This window comes from Vigna angularis, chromosome 9 (genome assembly GCF_016808095.1).
Source record: "Vigna angularis cultivar LongXiaoDou No.4 chromosome 9, ASM1680809v1, whole genome shotgun sequence".
NCBI classification, from domain to species: Eukaryota; Viridiplantae; Streptophyta; class Magnoliopsida; order Fabales; family Fabaceae; genus Vigna; species Vigna angularis.
The window spans coordinates 2566226-2572225 of NC_068978.1; the positions used below are offsets into that span (position 1 = coordinate 2566226).

General features: G+C 38.5%; 1 long non-coding RNA gene across 1 annotated transcript; it reads left to right on the top strand.

Annotated features, from left to right (window-relative positions):
- Nucleotides 1-4912: 4912 nt before the first annotated feature.
- LOC128194003 (uncharacterized) lies at nt 4913-5619 on the top strand. Its single transcript, XR_008245216.1, has 3 exons — nt 4913-4952; nt 5414-5445; nt 5546-5619. It is a non-coding gene; the product is annotated as an uncharacterized LOC128194003 (long non-coding RNA).
- Nucleotides 5620-6000: the final 381 nt, after the last annotated feature.

The following is a 6000-nucleotide window of genomic DNA, read 5'->3' on the forward strand; positions in this document are numbered from 1 at the left end:
AGCCCAATAAAAGTCCACACAGATTGAATAATGGTTGTTTAAATTTTCATAAAGTTTAACTTTTGAGACAAGACAAAAATGACTAACAATGTAGTTGTAAAAAAAAAATGATGAAAAATATATGTCCTCGGATGAAGGAAACTCCCTATTGATCAAAATTATACAAAGGAAAATCAAGCCAATTAGGGCAATCCTTTCAAGCCAATCATTTCCATATCCATCACAAATTTTTGAACACATTCATATCATATTCAAACTCCTCCCCCGAGTCCCAAACTTGAGGCAACTTTATAAGTTTTTCATAACCTTTTCGCCTGTTCTTCAAAACCAGGGAAACTATGTGAGTTTCAAAGTTCGTACCAAGACCGGGGTATCCCTTGTTGGGCCTCTCAGATTTGTCTGCACTGAAATTCATAAATCCACCCTCAAAACAGGGGCAGACACTTTGGAGCTTTGTCCATCTTATCATTTGTAAACCCAAAGTGGGGGCAACCTCTTTTTGAACCTCGCTTAATTGACTCATACCCAAAACTAGGGACAACTCTGTGAGTTTCGTGTGTTTTGACCCATTCAAAATATTGGGCGTCTTTGTTAATCTTTCATCTGAATATTCAAAGCTCATACAAAGACTGGGGCATCCCTTGTTGGGCCTCACATGATCTTGGTTCGCCCTAAATTTCAAAAAAAAATCTATCGCAACCAAAAATGGGGCAATTTGTAAATCTCACATGATATTCTCACTCCCTGATTCATGACTTATTCCCTCACAATTCCCAGATACATTTGTCCATACCTATCTTTTTACCATGCTCCAAACTGGAGTAGCTCCTGAGTAGTCTACTACCTTACATTGGCATGTGTAACTGTTTTAAGGAGTAAGAGGCCCAAGTAGCCAACCCGGTACCTTCCAAATCCTTCCACATATTTGTCCCAACCCTTGACATCAAGCAGGTACACGCTAGTATTTCACCAAGAAATGTCCAGCACAAAAGCTTCATTTTGAACATTCGACTTCAAAATTTGACATCCTTTGCGTAAAAGGAAAATGAAAGTCTAAATCGTCATAAATTTGATGATTTCAAAGAAAGCAAATTGACTCAAAAAAAAATATATCATAGTTTTCCATTACAAACAATCATATCATGTACATATTTTCATCAACTTTGAATTTGCCTCCATGTATATTCATCAAATTTTCTTCCTTCAAAAAGACAAAAAAATGCATCAAAGTTTTCTTCTCCAAATTTCAAAATTTACATCAATCATGTTTCTCTTGCACATCGAGGTTTCAAAATCCAAATACTTGTACAAAAATGCAATACTTTGTTTCTTAATTTCAACCTTATGCAAATTTTGTTTCTCATTTCAAAAAAAATAGACACTCATTTCTATCTCAAGAAAAAAATTCAAAATCATAAAAAAAAAAATTTTCTCAAAATTTCAACAAATTCCAAAATTCCAAAATTTCAAATTCAAAACAACCAAACAATTTTACTTTCTGCTATTGGTATCTCGGCCCTCTGCAAGGCAATGGTCGAGCCCAGCAATCAAATTCATTCACTTCTACAGGGTTACGATCACCCTCCACGAGGTTATGACACCTCATTCACTTCCACAGGGTTACGACACCCTCCACGAGGTTATGACACCTCATTCACTTCTACAGGGTTACGATCACCCTCCATGAGGTTATGACACCTCATTCACAGGGTTACGACACCCTCCACGAGGTTACGACACCTCATTCACTTCCACAGGGTTACGACACCCTCCACGAGGTTACGACACCTCATTCACTTCCACAGGGTTACGACACCCTCCACGAGGTTACGACACCTCATTCACTTCTACAGGGTTACGACACCCTCCACGAGGTTATGACACCTCATTCACTTCTATAGGGTTACGATCACCCTCCATGAGGTTATGACACCTCATTCACAGGGTTACGACACCCTCCACGAGGTTACGACACCTCATTCACTTCTACAGGGTTACGATCACCCTCCACGAGGTTATGACACCTCATTCACTTCCACAGGGTTACGACACCCTCCACGAGGTTATGACACCTCATTCACTTCTACAGGGTTACGATCACCCTCCATGAGGTTATGACACCTCATTCACAGGGTTACGACACCCTCCACGAGGTTACGACACCTCATTCACTTCCACAGGGTTACGATCACCCTCCACGATGTTACGACACCTCATTCACTTCCACAGGGTTACGACACCCTCCACGAGGTTATGACACCTCATTCACTTCTACAGGGTTACGATCACCCTCCACGAGGTTATGACACCTCATTCACTTCATCCATAGGGTTACGACACCCTCCACGAGGTTATGACACCTCATTCACTTCCATAGAGTTACGACACCCTCCACGAGGTTGTCACACCTCAATTCTCTCAGCTTTGTCCATTTGTTTTATTCTCTATTTGTTTCTTGTTTATTTTGAAAGACGGACGAAATTAGTATTTCTATCTTTACTTATCTTTTACTCTGATAATATAAAAACTTTGTTTGTCATATTATCTAGTAAAATCTAAGTAAAGAGGGGCAGCTGTCAATACCAAATTTCGTCCGGGTAAATAAGATTTCACAAAAAATAAAAAAAAAACATAAAAACACCAAAATGAAAAATACTATTTATTTTACTTTTTGCACCCCCAAGTTTTCTTTTAAACACTTAATCCAATGGCCCAAAATAATCTCACTTTTTTTACTTCCTCACCACCCATCTTTTCTTATCACACCCCATTCTCCACATCACCAACCAACCTTTCCACTTAGAGATTATTCTACCAACCCATTGTCTTTAACATCATCATGAGCAGTACACTTAATATGCAATGAGACACCATTTCATCAACACTCTTGCACCCACTAATCTGAATATGGTTAATAAAGTTTGAATGCAGATTGAGTGGAGGCGATAGTGCGTTTGGTAAGGGAAGGTAAAATATTTTTGGTGGAAAGAGCACTGGAAGATTCATCATGATCACGGTCCAGCAGCACTGCAACGTTAGTAAGTGTGTGCTTGAAGAGAATAGAGACAGCAGCTTGGAGAGGAAATGGCAGCAGGGGGCCATGGGAATCAACTTTGCACCCAAGAAGCAAGTCTTGAAATATTTTTAAGCACAATAATTGCTGCACCAGCCGCCCCATTATTTTGATGGAAAGCAATGTTTTTGTCTCTTTTAAAAGTGCACTCATTCTACTGAAATGAAGGGAAAGTGGAGGGCCCGTGTTTGGTTTAATTTTTGCACCGTAGAGGAAGCACAAGAAGTGGGGATATTGGCTTTAAAAGAAGCTGGACAGCAAGCAAACGGGGGTGTGTGATCAGAGGGGGAAGACGTTCCAGAGTAGAGGGAGAGTTTCTTTCTCCTTTCAATCTCTTCATTCCTCCAAAACCAAGCTCATAGATCTGGATTCTTGCTCACATGAAACCCAATTACCTTCAATCTCGTTCCTATTCCGTATTCTTCGTATTCCTTACACCCCTTCAGCAAACCAGTATCAACATATTTCACCCACAAAATTGATGTCCATCATCATGACCAAACAATAAAATCCTTTCCCCACTCGTCTCTTCAAAACTGATCTGCAGCTAGTCCAGAGGTCAAAAAATTATGTGTGAGTATTCAAATGAAAGCCCTTTGAGTCTAGAATCTAACCCAAAAAGTTTCATTGCAATTATAGTTCTGTGGAAAAAGATATGAGCCAAACAGTAAACCAAGGTCAGTGCCAGAACTACGTGATCCTTGATTCTCCATCAAAAGTGGAGATACGTAGGAGCAAGGCCAGACCTTGTCAGGTTCACTTTCCCAAAAATCCAAAATCATTTTACAAATAAAATTCTCAAACAATTTCCAAACAAATTTTCAAGCAGTTTTTTGAACGAACTACGGAACCCTGATTTCTCATTCTGAATGGGAATACGTAGGAGCAAGGTCAATCCTTGTCGGGCCCAAAAAAATAAAAAAAATATTGTTTGTTTCTTTAGAGTTTCATTTCAAGGGAAAGTTAAACATTTTGAAAACCACATCCATATTCGCGCATTTAGTTAAAGGTACTGCCTTAGGGCAGGCGTTGTAGGGTGCTAATACCTTCCCTACACGTAACCGACTCCCGAACTAAGAATCTCATTTTCGCAGACCATGCCTTATCATTTTATGGTTTTCTCCGTAGTTTTCCAGAATAAACTATGGTGGCGACTCCAAATCTCTTTTTTTCCAAAAATATCGTTATTTTTTCGGATCGTCGTCCCGTCGCGATTTTTTCCGGTTGCGACAATAACTAAGCTTAATTAGGTGTATAACCAGCCATAACAAACCTCTCAAACGCCATTGTGAAGGGTTTCAACTCTTGAAACGATGCTTGTATTGTTCATGTGTTTTTTCAAATCATAATTGTAAACAAAAGCATTACAATTACTAGAACTTGCCACTGTTTTCAGTGGCAGCAGCTGGAAGAGATAGTCTTAGCTCCAAATCTGGTTCTTGGTGTTGAAGGATGTTCCACCAAGGTCTGCTACTGTTAAATGTTTAGAAGTAATTTAGAAGTGCCACTCTATTTTAGAAGTAATTTAGAAAAACTTGGCATCACCACAACTTTATGACGTTAGTCATGATGATATTGATGATATGCTTCATGATGCTGCTGCCGAATTCGATCACTCCCAACTTGGTGACTCAAGTTTGGTCAATCAACTGCAAAGCAATCCAACTAACAGTCTTGTTAATTCTAAGCTTTCACATATTAACCTTGAAAGTGAACTTTCATCTGCTAAAGCAGCAATGGAAGTGTCGCAAGTTGTGGTTGGAGTGTTAGGAAATATCAATTGAGGCTAGTGTTTGGCGGTTTAAGAAGATTGTCAGTGGTATGCAGGATTGAGACATACCATTTGGAGTTGCGAAGGCCCTTAGTGAAGGAACCAAAGGTGAGTGAGTTCCTTTCCCTCGTAAAAGGATGTCCCAAGTAGGTCCAAACCCAATATCTCAAACACTACCGTGGTCATAGAGATCATCTTTGACCATGCCCATAATCATTTATTCCATCTTTTGCTCAGGTGAACCATTCAGTTATTATTGGATTCTTATATTGAGATAATTTCTTAATGCCATTAGATTAAGTACATGATGAATGGATTTTCACCTATACCTGGGAAATGTCTTGTGGTTGTTGATGAATATTTTTCATTTTTCTTTGTAATGGAGGTTTTCAACTAACTAAATTTAACAAACCCATGTTTCAGCTAATGTTCCCACATCATCATTCACTTATTAGGTACCCATTTTGTAAAAATATAGCACCAATCTAGAAATGAAAACTTGAAACCAATCTCTTTCTTTATTCTCGGTGAGATATGAAACCTGAATCCATACTTTGGTGCATTTTTAGGACATTGAGTGAACATTCAGAGGCGTGTTAAGGTATGTTTACGCAATCTTTAAGGACTATAACATATAATTTATATTATTAATTATATATATGTTTGATATGGTTTTCTCTGGTTGGATTTGTGTGATATAGGACTGCAAAGTATTTGAAGGGTAAGATAAGTGGAGGAAGCTTTTGGGATTGAAAAAGGAAAGCACCACAAAAGGGTAAGTAGTTATTATGTTTTGTTTAATGAGTAAATAGCTATTGTATTTAGTTTAATGGTTTTGATGTGATTACCATATACATTGTTAATTGAGAAGCCATAAGTTGCTTTGGGTAATTGTAGCTTGATCAAAGAAAGGAAGCTCAAGCTCTTCCTCATCTTTGTTAATTTGTACTATCAAGGAATTACTTCATTCACAAGATGGAAAGATAATATTCCGTTAAACTCTAAAATGGCAAATTATTGAATTTGTTTTTGTTTAGGAATTTGTGGATGCCCACACTGGCCACCTGCTAGCAGGGTTTAGCTCTGCAACTCCTTTCTCTACCTCATCAAAAAACATCCTTGTCCTCTTTATCTGTCCCTTCATGAATTTACTAGG